General features: G+C 36.1%; 1 pseudogene; it reads right to left on the bottom strand.

The window, feature by feature from the left end:
- Positions 1-1,917: 1,917 nt before the first annotated feature.
- On the bottom strand, positions 1,918-2,859 carry LOC105729666 (olfactory receptor 10D3-like; annotated as a pseudogene).
- Positions 2,860-14,843: the final 11,984 nt, after the last annotated feature.

Genomic DNA, 14,843 nt, shown 5'->3' with positions numbered 1-14,843 from the left:
AAAAACCTGTAAAGGGCTGATTAACAAATGTGGGAAGTTGGCCTGACCACTGGTATTGGCCCATGTTCCTCACTCTACTTTTCCTTCAAACAGACCATGTTTCTTGAGTCACTCTTTCAGTCATTCTTTCTGTCACTTCCCTAGACTAGATCTTAAGATTTCAGACACGTAATTCTTTTCTAAACCTCTATCAGATAATTGCAACAGGGAAAAGCAAGGAATTTACAAACAGGCCAATACAGGAAAAAAAAAAATGTTGATTTAAGAGTAATAGTGGTGCAAATTTCTACCAAAGCCAAAACACCCATGATAAATAACAATAATTTTAGAAAAGGTCAAAATTAGTAGTTAGTGAGATTTTGCTGTGTGTTCTGTAACATTTGGCTTCTTTTCTTTAGAATAATGTATACGTTTTACATTATTTCAGAGATTTAGGAATTGCAAAAAGGGGAGATCTAATCTACTGAGTCTCAGACTCAGTCTGGAGACTCAGTAGATTGGTTCTCAGGGGGCTTGGCATCAAAGGGTTTTGTTGGGACATGGGGAAGTGGAAGAGGAGAAGTTAGCTCAATACAGCTAGAAAAAAAAGACTACATATCTATTTCTCTCTCTTATCTATCTTTGTACCTCTGTATCTATCCATCCATCTATCCATCTATCTACCTATCATGTCAGATCAAGGTCAACTCTAGTTGACAGTAACACCCTAATAACCCAGTTAGTGCAGGTAGTCATAGGACTAGGCAGGCTCCCAGTGTAGGTGATACTGAGTGTACAGTCCCTATTAGAGAACTATCACTACCAACAGAGTTTGTTTCTCTGTGAACATAAGAGGGCCTAACACTCCATGTCTTCTGGCATCATTCTTTTGTGCTCTCAGCCCTCTCATAGAGCTTGGCCCCACCACCAAATGAGCCATGAGAATGCATATACACATATGTAATGTCACACATTATATAGTTGATCACAGAGCAGCCAAACAAAAACAGCAGGAGAAGATTCACTCTGAATAGGAACCCTTCCAGCTGAGACAAAATAATCATATCTTGTGACAGAGTTTGGTAATCCTGGCAAAAGAATATCCCAAGGACCATGTGCCAGCCCTTTGGTATTTTGTGAACAGGATGCTCATAGCATGATTGATACTAGGAGAGAGAAGCTGAGTGACTTCTGAGGTGGGTGATGCTGAGTACTGTAACTTCTGAGGTGAAAAGGGTTTATATTCATGAGCAAGAGTGGTGAGCATTTACTTTCATACCTAAGAAAAACAAAACACTTCTGTATAAGGACCCAAGGAGTGATTACATTTGTAGGCGTAACCATGGGTCCCAGGCAGCTGGGGCTGCTGTGAGGAGCAGTTCTCACTGTGTCCTTGGAGTACTACAGAGTTCTCCTTTGGGCATGCTTTCTGTGCCTTTCAATATCCACCTTTTCACCTCTTATCCCTGACTGATAATTCAACGTGTGCCCCGGTGGGACCCAGGCCACATTAAAGTTCACTCTTAAGCCATTATCATCAGCCCTTGAAAACAGGTTATCAAATTCAACCAGCCTTTATGACAGGGGTCAGCCATATATGGCCTGTGAGGCAAATCCTGCCCCCCTCAACCTGTTTTGTAAATAAAATTTCATCAGAACATGGCCTTACTCATTTGCTTATGTATTTTCTATGGCCATTTTCATGCTACAACAGCAGAGATGAGTAATTGCAACAGATTATATGGCCCACAATGTCTAACGTACTTACTGATCTTTGTGCATGAGATGGAGAAGACGTCACAGGTTTGTATCTGGGAGAATTGTTTTCCAGCTGTTTTTGTGGCAGAAAGACCTTTACAACTGGCACAGATGGATGTTTTTATAAGTTAGTTTAATACACAAATGAGGAGGAAAAAATTAGCTTGACCCACAAGTGGACTAGTGACCTCCTTCTGAAACAATCTGGCCCCCAGCCAGCTTTTTCAGAGCTCCCTTGACATCTTTGTTTCTCAGGGTATAGATTGTGGGGTTCAGCATGGGGGTGACTACATTGCCAAAGATCTGTACCGGGGTTACCAGAACATCACTCAAGATGACTGGGTATAGATGAGGGCACAGGGTCCAAAGAACAGTGTGAGCCCAGAGATGTGGGAAACAAAGGTAGATGCCGCCTCGCATCTCCCTTCAGCAGAGTGCATCTTTAGGATTGCAGTGACGATGCGGATGGGGGAGGCAAGGATGAGAAGGAAGCAGGTCATGGGCACAAGACCAATGTTGGTGAAGCTCACTGTCTCGATGATAAGGGTGTCATCACATGCTAATCTGACTACTGGGAAGATGTCACAAAAGAAATAGTCCACCTCATTAGAATCACAATATGGCAGTTGGAAGGTCAATGTAGTGAGAATTGTCGCATGAAAGGAGCTAGTAAACCAGTTGCCAGCTGCTAGCAGGGCACACACCCAGCGGTTCATGATGATGGTGTAGTGCAGTGGGTAACAGATGGCAGCAAAACGATTGTAGGCCATTAGCATGTAGAGCAGGCACTCAGTACTGCCTAGGAAGTGGTAAAAAAAAAACCTGGCACATGCAACCTCCCAGGGAGATAACTCGGCTTCTCACCAGCAAGTTGGCCAGCATCTTTGGAGTGCTCACAGAAGAGAAACCAATGTCCAACGCAGACAGATTACAAAGAAAGAAATACACAGGCGTGTGGAGGTGGGAATCAGACATCACAGCTAAGAGGATGAGCAGATTTCCTAGCAGCGTGCAGAGACAGAAGATCACGAACATGACAAAGCACACAATTTTCTGCCCCTCTGTGTGGGGGATGGCTAACAGGATGAACTCCGTAACCAAAGTGTAATTCTTTATCTCCATAGAAGTTAGATGTTATCCCGAAAAGAGGGAAAACGGCAACAAGGTGATTCTCCAAGGGACCAAATTTTACTGCTTGCTCCCAGTAGATTCACGAGGAAACAGCAATCATACATCCTATTAATGAAAGGATGGTGTTTATTGTCAGTGTAGGATCAGCAGATATCCCCAGGAACAGGTGTGGTCTCTGGGATTGAGACTGGATCCTGGCAACTTGACTGGTATGAACAGAATTTCATTAACTATCATCAGGTAGAGAAGGGCGAATGACAGAGAGTAGAAGTGTTGAGGACTAAGAAAGGCATAGAGAGACAAAATGAAAGAAACAGAAATAGAGAAAACATGAGGAAAAAGATGGGGCACATAGTTTACGTAGAATTTTCATAGCCATTTTCTAGTTAAGTCTTGATGGAATCTTGTAAGATAGGTGTTGATATTTTTATTTCACAGTTGATGAAGAAGCCATGATTCATGGAAACTAAATAACTTGTTCAAATTCCCATATACAGCTCTTGGCAGATCCCAGATTGGAACCCAAGGACTTCAAATTTATTATACTGTAATTGAGAAAGGAGAGAAACAAGCTATGGAAATGCAGATATGGGGGAAAATTAATGTATTTTCTGAACTGAAAATGTCTCAAAGATAACTTAGTTCAATCATTTATTTTTTTACTTTGGATTTTCTTATACATATTTTTGCCGAGTTGGCTTTGAATTACTCCCTGATAATTCTTGCATTAACCCTTTTTTTCTGTTGTTGTTCAGCACTCTGGACAGCTATTCAGTGGCAAGTGTTACCATTACATTTCAAAGAAACATTGGTAACACTATAATATGAGATTGAACTTGTTTTATTTGTAAAACTATAAGAAGACTTTCATATTAATTTCTACTATGCATTGTGGAAAACTGTCTCTTTTTTTTTAAGTTTCTATGAAAAACAGGTTCTTAAATGTATCATTCATGACTGTCTATTAAATAGTTTCATTATTTTGTGTTCAACTATCACTCAGGCCTATCAGAGCATCTTTATAGATTTTCACTCTATCATCTACTATAGATCATATTTTTAGCATGATATTCTTTATGAGGTCTTTTAATTACTACCTGTAAATCCTTGCCCACACAGAGGCATTAATATTTTTATTTCAAAGAAACTGGTAAAACTCTGTTTAAAATGGAAACAAATTCTCCTTTAGTAAAAGAATTAAGGATATTGTACATACTTTACCTGATCTGTGTTGGGAAGAGAACCAGATAATCTTTAATGATCATGTCAATTCAACCTAATTTTGGAGTGGGATTTTATTTAGCAATGTACAGATGTACACACATTTTTTTTCAGATCTTTGAATAAAGTAAGTCACTTTTAAAAGATAGAATGTTTCATAAGGTTATGGAGAGCTTTTTTGTTACAAAGGGGATTAAGAAAGGACAAATTACATGACCTACCTGGGGTAAAACATTCACTGCTCTTTAATCTACCACATGAACTCAGTTGGACTTAATGCTCCAAACAGTTTTTCTCACATAGAAAAGCTAAACAATTCTCAAGTGCAAAATCAGGGTTAATATATGTAATAAATCAGGAAATCAGATTATTAGCTTTTAGTTAATCCATCATACATACAACCTCATGCAATTTCCTCTTCTTTCCATCAGTGAGCAATAATACTTCTTAAAATTTTATGATAGAACAGACCATGAAACATAATTTAGAGCACACATTTTTTTTTTGAGAGGGAGTCTCTCTCTGTTGCCCAGGCTGGAGTACAGTGGCGTGATCTCGGCTCACTGCAACCTCTGCCTCCCAGGTTCAAGCGATTCTCCTGCCTCAGCTTCCCAAGTAGCTGGGATTACAGGTGCCCACCACCATACCCAGCTAACCAGCATACCTTTTGGGATGACATAATTTTGTTTTCTTTTTATTAAAAATTTGGACCAGTAGTATTTATTCTATTGAATAGACAGAATCAATTCTATTGAAGAATTATAACACAAAATAAGGCAAAATTTTTTTAAAACATAGACATTAATCAGAAAAAAAACTCATTTCTATAATGCTCAGTTATTCTCTTTAACCAGTAAGCACATATTAATTGTATTCTGTGATCAGAAACTGTGTGAGATGCTGAGATACCAAAATCAATCATTCAGACTCTTTTATCAAGACACACAAAGACTAAAGGGAAAATGAAATGTAAATAATTAAACAAATATGATACAATGTAATAATTGTATCATTAAAGTTATTTTGTGGTGTATTTATGAAATAATACTTCCTGTTGAAGTTTATAAGGAAGTCTTCACAAAGAAGGAATGTGTCCAAGCTCTGTACTGTGAAAGGCCACATCTGAAGGAATAAAATAGTTGGCTTTAATTAGGGATGCAAAATGACAAACTTCATATGTGAAATAAATGATTCGGTAGCAATCAATGTCAATATGTTTTACAGGGTCAATAGTCTAAAGCTGGGGAAACAAGAATCTAAAGCAACCATCCCGGCAAAAGAAGAAGAAATGATAAATTCACTTAGACTTATCAAGTAGAATTGATGTCTTAGTAAGTAATAGAAAGGTTAGGTCAATAGTAGTGCTATTAAATGATATATGGAATTAAGTGAATTATAGAAAGAATATCTAGTTTTTTCAAGTGGAATAATAGGATTATTTTTGTGCTATTGAGGCGGCTTTGTTAGGCCATTCTTGCATTGCCATAAAGAAATACCTGAGACTGGGTAATTTGTTTTAAAAAGAGGTTTAATGGGCTCACAGTTCCATAGGCTGTACAAGTATGGTGCTGGCCTCTCCTTGGTTTCTGTGGAGGCCACAGAGAGCTTTTACTCATGGTGGGAGGTGGATCAGGAGCAGGCCTGTCACATGGCGAAGGCAGGGGTGAGAGAGTGGGAGGGGAGGTGCTTGATCTCATCAGAACTTACTATTGCCAGAACAGCACCATGCCATGAGGAATCTGCCTCCATTACCCACATACCTCCCACCAGACCCCAATTTCAACACTGGGGATCAAAATTCAACATGAGATTTGGTGGGGACGTATAGTCAAACTATATCAGAACCTATGCTCCAACTGATTGATGATGTCTTAAAGGAAGTTGGATATATAACTCTAAAACTAAAGGGTAGGGTTAAACATGTACTTAAAGACAGGAAAGTAAATCAGATTACTTCCTGGGTGCACAAGAAGATCTGAGAGTACTTGAGAAGTATGAGGAGCCCTGAGCCCCTCTTCTACTTCCTCCTCCTCACCATTCCTCATATTATTCTTTGGTTCAGATGCAGTTAAAATCAGTACATTTACATAAACAAACAATAAGGACAACTAATAAGTATTTTTTCACTCACTGTGAACTAGAAAGACACCTTTCTAAGCCCTTTATACACATTAATTTATTTAATTCTCTTAACAATCATCTGTAGTAGATAGTATGATAATGTTATTCCCAATTTGTAGAAGAATAAACTGAATCATGGAAGGTTGAGTAAGTTGCCCAAGTTTACCAGACAGTAATTTCTGGAGCTAAATAAAAATAGAGATCTGGTAATGTCTCAGAGTAAGGAAGATTCACATAGCTACAGTTGGCCCAATTTCATTTCCTTTTTTTAAAAAAAAATTTTTAAGAGCTTCACTCTTGATTCTAACTGTCCTTGCAAGCTGAAGAAAAGCAAGTCTTACACAGTTGTGTGAATGAGATTTCATAGAGTGAGTCAAAATCACTGACTTTTGTGTAGGGAAGTCTATCAAGACAGGGATTTACTTCATGTGTGATATTGAAGTTAATTCCAGAAAATGACACCTTGAGCAATGCTAGTCATGTGAATGAGCCTACAGGGATGAGGATATTTTAAGTGTGTTAAGATGATGACACTAAATTTCTTCTTTTTAGTGAGTGCCCAAATTCATGAGAACAAAATGCCAGTCAGCATTTCACAGTCCAGGAGTTCAAATCTTAAGGTTCCAATGGACAATCCTATGGCAAAATTCCTTAACTGAAGACATACCTTTACCATCATGAAATAAAAGAGGGCCACAGAAAAGTCATATGTATTGGCGCTAATGTATAATAAATTTTAGATGATTAAACCTGAAAGGAACCAGAAAGATTTTCTCACTTAATGTCTCAAATATCAGGTAAATAAATAGAGGTAAGCAGAAAAGAAATTTCCACAAAGTCAGGATCAAAAATTGGATCCAACATATGATGTATCCTGTGATTCTGAATCAGTTCAATCTAAACACTTATGATCCTTTGATATTATGTGCAACATTTTATGGACAGTTCTATGCTTATAGAACACACACATTTTTCTGGAGAAATGCCCAATAGTATTCTTGTGTTCTTTAATGAAACCACAATCATCAAAATGTTGAGGAACTACTACTCAACAGACTCAACTAAAAAATGATACGTTATATCTATGATTGAGCCGATTAGAGCAAAGATTAAAAAATAATTTTTGTTCATTTTCTATGAAGAAACAGTGAAACTAGCCCCCTTAGAGCATATGGTGAAAAAGAAAAAAGAGATGCAGAAAGGGCAAAGAAGAAGAAATAGAGGGATGAGAAAACATAAAAGAGAAAGAGAGGAAGAAAGAGATAGAGAGAAGCTAAGTATGTAATAAAAGTATAGGCTTATACCTTTCATGTATATCATGTTCTGGTCCAAGTCAAATAGAGGCTTATTCTCTTCTATTCTTCTGGTACCACTTATTGATGATTTTATGGGTCACCTTATGAAGAAAGTGTTCTACAGACTGACTTGGTCTTGGCACCTAGAATTGTGTTTTTTCTATGCCTTTATCCTTGAGCTACTCAAGGTCTGTGCAAATAAACCCCTAAACCCACTGATCCTCTGGTCCTTTCTGAAGGCTTTAACGCCTCTCCCAAGAGTGGGTATCAGGGGTTTAAAAAGAGCTGACATCACTACGTGGCCTGATCCAATGAAGTCTGTCTTGAGTCCCTAAGGCTTAGCGATTGCATCATTTTCTCACTAATTAGTTTGGAGAAACTAAAGATTTTCTTTTAACTAGGACATATTCAATTGGTTCATGTACACAAGATGATGAAACTTTTACTCAGGACCACTCTGGAAGATCTATCAGATACCTTAGAGAACATTCACTTTAACTCAACTGGTCAATTTTTCCTGAAAAGCAAAGAGATAGCCTTCCTTCAAAAATTTTCCTTCCTGACTCTTTCAAAACTCTCAGTGACTGATAGCTCCCCAAACCGATGATTACTACATGACAACGAAAGCATAAGATTTTGAATCATAAGTTCTGGGTTCAAATCTTGATCATGCAATTATTGTTATATAAGAATGTACAAGTTACTTAAACTGTGCCAGGGTCGCTGAATTTCTTTAACTACAAAATTGAGGTTATGATAATAACTCTCACATATAATTTATGAATTTCAAATGAAATACTGTGTGTGCAAAGAATTTTTTGAAATATAAATTCTCTGCAAATGTGAAGAAGTGTTTAATTATTTCTATTTAACAGCCACTATTAAAAATGGTTGGCATCATGTCTTGAAGAGATCTAAACTATCAAACTTTTTAACAAGATTGTTGAAATATAATCCACATACCAGAAACTCATCCTTTTAAAGTGTAGAATTCAATTATGTTTTGTAAATTTATACTTTTACAGCAATACCTCAATCCAGTTTTAGAATATTTCTGTTACTTTGAAAGGATTCTCCATGCCCATCTGAAGTTGCTCCCTGTTCCTACCCTTAGCCCTAGGCACCCACTAATCTACACTCTGTCTCATTGAGTTGTTTCTTTCTGGGCAGTTCCTATAAATAGAATAATACAATATAAGGGCTTTTGTATCTGATTTCTTTAAGTTAGCATAATGTTATCAAGATTTGTTCACATTGTGGCTTTTATCAGTTCTACATTCCCTTTTGTGATTCACTAGTATTTCACTGTATGAATATACCACATATTTATCATTCATTTATAGACATATAAGCTTGTTCCACTTGTGGCTATTAATAATATTGTTATGAAAATTTGTGTACAAGATTTTTGTGTGTGTGGCCATATGTCTTCAATTCTCTTGGGTGTATATCTGGAGGTGAAATGCTGAATGTAGACTATTGGTATTTAGATTTGAGTTGCACACAGAAGGAAAAAAATTCATACTTATTAATTTTCTTACATGTATGTTGTTTCAAACACAAAGCTAGATAGAAACTCTTGTTTGCAACATTTTTACAGTAATAAAAATGAACCAATGCAAGAAAACAGAGAATCAATAAAATTCTAATAAAGAACATTAATTTGATCTAACATGTTGTATTTCTGAAACCAAATCATTGATATTGAATTTTATAATAAAATATTTATATTTGTGAGTCTTATGTTTGACATGTCAACTTGATTCTACAATTCAAAATATATTTGGCCATCATTTGAGTCATATTGCTTACCCTTGTTGTAATCTTACTTCTTTTAAAAATGACTTTATCAGAAAAATATTTTTACTGGCTAAATAATTAAATTTTAAAGAAAATAAAATTAAATTTTGAGGGAAAACTATCAATCCAAATGGTCTTCAAATTATGGTAGAAGAATTCTCCAAGGAAGAGTGGTGTTGAATATCAGTATAACAACCATAGTAGGAATAGGTTAATCCTAGAATATGTGGAGATAGCTCTAGATGACCAACTTCACAGCCATCACAGGATGTTGTACATACCATAGGAGGACAAAGGAAGGTATATCAAAGGAGAAAAGCAGACATTCCTTCCCACTAATGTTGTGGTGTTATATAAGTCCCAGAACTTAGAATCAACTCTGAAAAGATGAAGATGAGGACAGAAAACTCAAAATTGACTGAGTTTACTTAAAGGCAACTAGATTATTTTTTCTTGTTACTTGACAAAAATGAAATCTTGGAATAAAAATGAGCTCAGTTTTAAAAAAAAGCAAATGAAGTTACATTTTTGCATATCTGAGTTTGTAGCATCTGAATAATAGCTTACCCATTTTGCATCTTCCCAGTATGTTTGAAATCTGCTGTTGCTCCTCAAGAGGTGTGACAGTGACATCAATTCTATTATGACATATATCTGGGTGTGAATCAAAGGCCTAAAAATATGATGACTGGAGCAGAATTATCAGCAGAAGATAATAGTCCTAGTTAAATTTAACGGACTTTGAAGATTATTTGACCAGTGTATTTCACTTGCAACATTTTCACTGACCTTAAAGCTTACATCTAATTTCACAGGGCTCAGTGAACCAGCTTTGTCTGTTGCTAACTCACTGGGTCCTCTCTTGAAAGGTCTCCATGGAAACCAAATGCAGAGTGGAAAGGAAAAGCACAAAAAGGTAGCCTAACAATTAATTTCAAGCTTGCTGTTTTCTTTTCCTTGGGTCCTGACCATGGAACTAATGGCTTTAGCATGGCTAAATAAATATTATTTATACCAAATAAATATAAATATATACTACTTTAAGTATAAATACTGTAAAATTCTATTTTACAATAATAATATAAAATAAAAATAATGTATATTATATAATAATACAATACTATAAATATACAATATGAAATATTCTTTTTTTAATTCAAGAAAAAAATAAGAACTAATGACATTTTTCTCATTTTCTTCTTATTTCTATGCCTTAGTCTCTCCTGGATTCTTTTCTCTAAAACCAACGTTATTTCCAAATTTTCAAATTCTAGAAGCCAATAAAACAAAATTTGAATGTCGTGTCTTCCCTCAGGCCTACCCCAATATACCCAGCTCAAACTAACCTTTCTTATTTGAACTCACTTCAAATTTTAACTGTATTTTTCTTATGACTGGTAATATATAATTTGTTGCATAGCTCGTTTTATAAAGACCTCTAATTCATTTATTTTTTCCATAGCTCCTAGCTAAGTGTCTGTAGTTCCTCAGTGCTTGTTTGCTACATTAATATATCAGCTAGTTAAAATAAGAGGAAACCTACTTATCCCCCAGATCTCTTGATGAGAAGCAGAACTCCCAATTTAGTGTACTTGTTTTTGTGCACTCATTTAGCTATGTAGAATTTTTTTCTCATTTAAAAGAGCTGTGTTTATATTAGTGATCTCTGAGGTCCCTTCTAGCTCAAAAGTTATGTTTAATAATTATATATAAAATAAGATATGATTACTATGTATATAGGTAAGCTTTTGCTGTGAAGTCTAGTCTAATTGTTTCTCATTAATTCTACTCACCATTGGCTTCCAAGTGGATAAGGCCAGCTCTATAAGTAATAAAACTGGCAGAGGCCTGAGGACTGCCTACACATGGATATCATTTACAAGGAGATATCCAACTTAATATTAAAAATAGTTAACAGACTTTCAGCTCTGCTCAGGCTCTTGTGCTGAACCACTGCAGTAGAGATAAAGATGGGATTATTGGTAGAAGACATATGGGGCACACAGTGCCTATTCTTGGGGAATTTGCAATGTCTTCAGTAAATAAGACAAATACAAAGATAATTATAGAATCTTATTCAAAATCAGACAAGATCAATAGAGACTTAAATCCTGAATTCAATTTCAATCCGTTTCTTAAAGTAACCTTGGATGGCAGAGAACTTCACTTTGTTCTCACTCTTTCTGTGTTATTTTGTGTATGCTGTTTGGTGTCTCTGTGTCCAGTTGTTTTATCATACCTTTTTTTGAAAAAAAAAAAAAAAAAGCTTTACATGACATTTAAGGTCCAATCCACCTCCATCTACGTATAAGAACTTAAGCATTTATCTGTCTATTTTGATAGAGATGGTTGGTTATTGTGGACTCCAAAGGATTTTTCTAATATTTGATTAAAAGCAACAGATTCCATTCTATTGGTGTATTATCAAAATTCCTACTTTTATTAATTATATTTGTGTGTGCATGTGTGCGTGTGCATGTAGTGTATGTGTTTCTTTGTAAATATTTAGGGTAATTAAATACTACTTAATGTCATGAAAATAAGAACATAAAGTGCCTCTAACTTTGGGACTTCAGAATAGTGAGGAGGTGGTCTGTCATGAGGTATACTGGTATACTACATCTTCACAGCAAGTACTGAGGGAAAAAATTAGCAAGTACCTGACCTATTTAATCTGTGAGGACTGTCATGGTTAATAATCCCTCTTGAAATTCACAGTCTCAAATTGCTTACCCTGGCCCTGCTGCTCAGTTTAAATGTGGAGTTTTAATTGAGGTTTTCACCATGTGCTGGTCAAAGCCAGTTCTCAGCAATGAAATGTGATTGACAGATTCCACTGATGCTTCTCTGAAGTGAGAAAAGTTCACACTCAGAATATGCAGCCACTTAGAGCTTTGACATTTAAAACTCCATATTTTCACTGTTCTTTCTTGTCAATTCCAACCAAGACTATTTAATTGCATTGCAATTGACAAGTGGCATTTTTACCACTAACTCCCACAAGAGAGGTAATGTTGCAGAAAAGCTAGTTTTTTGAGGGTTATTTTTTTGGCAGCAGGTGGGGGAAAGGTTGCTTGTTTGCTTTATAATGCAGTGATTTAGGAAAAATCAGCCTCACTTTGGAAATACTGAAAAAAACTGATGTGAATGAAATTATCCATGAACATGTGTCTGGAAAGCAGACTGTGTATTAACATGTATGTGTACACTCATGATGTTTTTCCTTGGAAGTACAATTACAGAGTGAATCCAAGACATAAACACTATAGCAAGCCTTCTTGCATTGACTAACTAATCTTTACCTCATGACACAGCTCACAAATGGAAACCAACAATTAAAGGGCAAAATAGTCAAAATCATAATGAGCATTAAAAGCATCTCATAGAATTGAATACCTTTGAGATTAATTAACTAAAAAACAATTTCTTCTCAATGATTCCCTTTGAGAGATTCTATAGCTTGGTGTAAATGATATGAGAAGTTTTTGTAAATGTGTTTCCTGCCAGGAACTTTCCATTATCCAACTGAAAAAACAATGCCCATTTTCTGAGTTTTAACAAATGATGTTCATAGGAGTAACTATGGAAAGCACTTGCTTTGGTCAATAGTACACATCGTACATTGTACATGAGAGGCATTGGAGCAGAGCTGGGTTTCAAAGTGAGAGGAAATAAGGGCTGAAGGCTACAGGACACGTGTGTCCAAGCTCTGTCTCATTTTTCTAAAATGTAAAATATAGATAATAGCAATAAGTACTTACCTCATAGGGTTATTATGAGACCCAATGAGACAAGATTGTAAAGAACTAAGCATTGTGTTCAGAGCGTGGTAAATGCTTATAAATCTTAGCTAGCCACAACAAAACATTACATTTGTTTTTGGTATCTCAAACATTTCCTGATGGTAGCTTTATCTTGTTCCATTTACACTTACAATTTTAATAAACCTATCAGTTTGCTCATCTAATGGAAGTCCTATTCGATACAATGTAACCTCTAATCTTGTATTGTTGATTGTGTTAAATTACTTTGACAAATTCTTAATTTCTTGCAGTATTTACAAGCAACACTTGTCATTTCTCATGTTTCCTGAGGATATGAGGCAAATTGAGAACAGGGTCATTTTCTCTGCCTTTTTTCTTACTAAGTCTTTGTTTATATCTAGCTATAATTTGTTAGCATAGCTAAAGGCCAAATATACAATGGGTTGACACAGACTGTGTAATTCCAGTATCTATTACTTTTGTGGGGTCGCATGTTCAAGGGTTCAGCATTTCAGTAACTTCATTTGAAGGAAAAGTAATTCTGAGAACTAAAATGGGAAACAAAACCTCATTCGATTTTACCTCAACCCAACACATTGTATAAGTATAAAATAACTTTTAAAGGGAGTATTTGAAATTAAATTGAAAGCTTCATTATATACAATATTCAATACTGGTTATGGTGGTTAATGTTATGTGTCAACTTGACTGGTCACTGAATGCCCAAATATTTGGTCAAACATTATTCCGGGTGTATTTGTGAAGATGTTTTTTATGAGATTGACATTTGAATGAGTAGACTGAATAAAGCAGATGGCCCTCCCTAACGTGGATGACCCTCATCCAATTAGGCAAAGGCCTGAGCAGAACAAAAGCACTAAGAAAGATAGAACTTTTGCACTTTAACGGATTGACCTCGAATATGGGACTTCTCCTGCTCTCAGGCTAAAGCTTACACGATTGTCTTTCCTGGTGCTCAGGCCTTTGGATTGAGACTGAACTTACACAGTCAGTTCAACTGGGCCTCCACTCCTCCACTTGCCAACTGCAGCTCTTGGGACTTTTCAGCTTCCATAGTCATGTGAACCAATTCCTTACCATCAGATATATATATATATATATTCCTATTGGTTCTGTTTCTTTTATGAAGCCTGGCTGGCTAACACATTAATTTCATACTACACGCTAAGCTCTGCACTAAGCTCTTTGCATAGATAACATAATTTTTTCTTCACAGTAACCCTATGAGTGAAGTATTTTTATCCTCCTTGTAATACTTTTGATAAGACTGTCCTCAAATAGCCTAAGGCCACACAAATGATCAGTGACTTTGTGGAAACTTAAAGTCAGATCTGTCTGACCACAAAGCCCAGCACATTCTTAAACACCGCCACTAGTATTCCTGAAAAGTTGTTTCCAAAGAAAAAGCCTGTAAGTTGAACGCTAATTTTCTTTCTTTATTTTTCATTTTATTTTATCTGTTTTAGGTTCAGGGGTACATGTGTAGGTTTGTTTTATAGGTACTCTTTTCATGGGGGCTTATTGTATAGGTTAGTCTGCCACCCCCAAACTAAGCCTAGTACCAGATGGTTACTTTTTCTGATCCTCTCCCTCCTCTGATCAGCCTCCATCCTCAAATAGGCCTCAGTGGCTGTTGTTCTCCTCTTTGTGTCCATGAGTTCTCATCAAACTTAGCTCCCACTTATAAATGACAATGTGTGATATTTGGTTTTTTGTTCTTGTGTTAATTTGCTAAAAATAATAGCCTCCAGTT

The sequence above is a fragment of the Aotus nancymaae genome, unplaced genomic scaffold, assembly GCF_030222135.1.
Source record: "Aotus nancymaae isolate 86718 unplaced genomic scaffold, 86718_ANA_hifiasm-v0.15.2.pri h1tg000012l, whole genome shotgun sequence".
Classification (NCBI taxonomy): domain Eukaryota; kingdom Metazoa; phylum Chordata; class Mammalia; order Primates; family Aotidae; genus Aotus; species Aotus nancymaae.
This window is presented reverse-complemented; position numbering and strand designations above follow the sequence as displayed.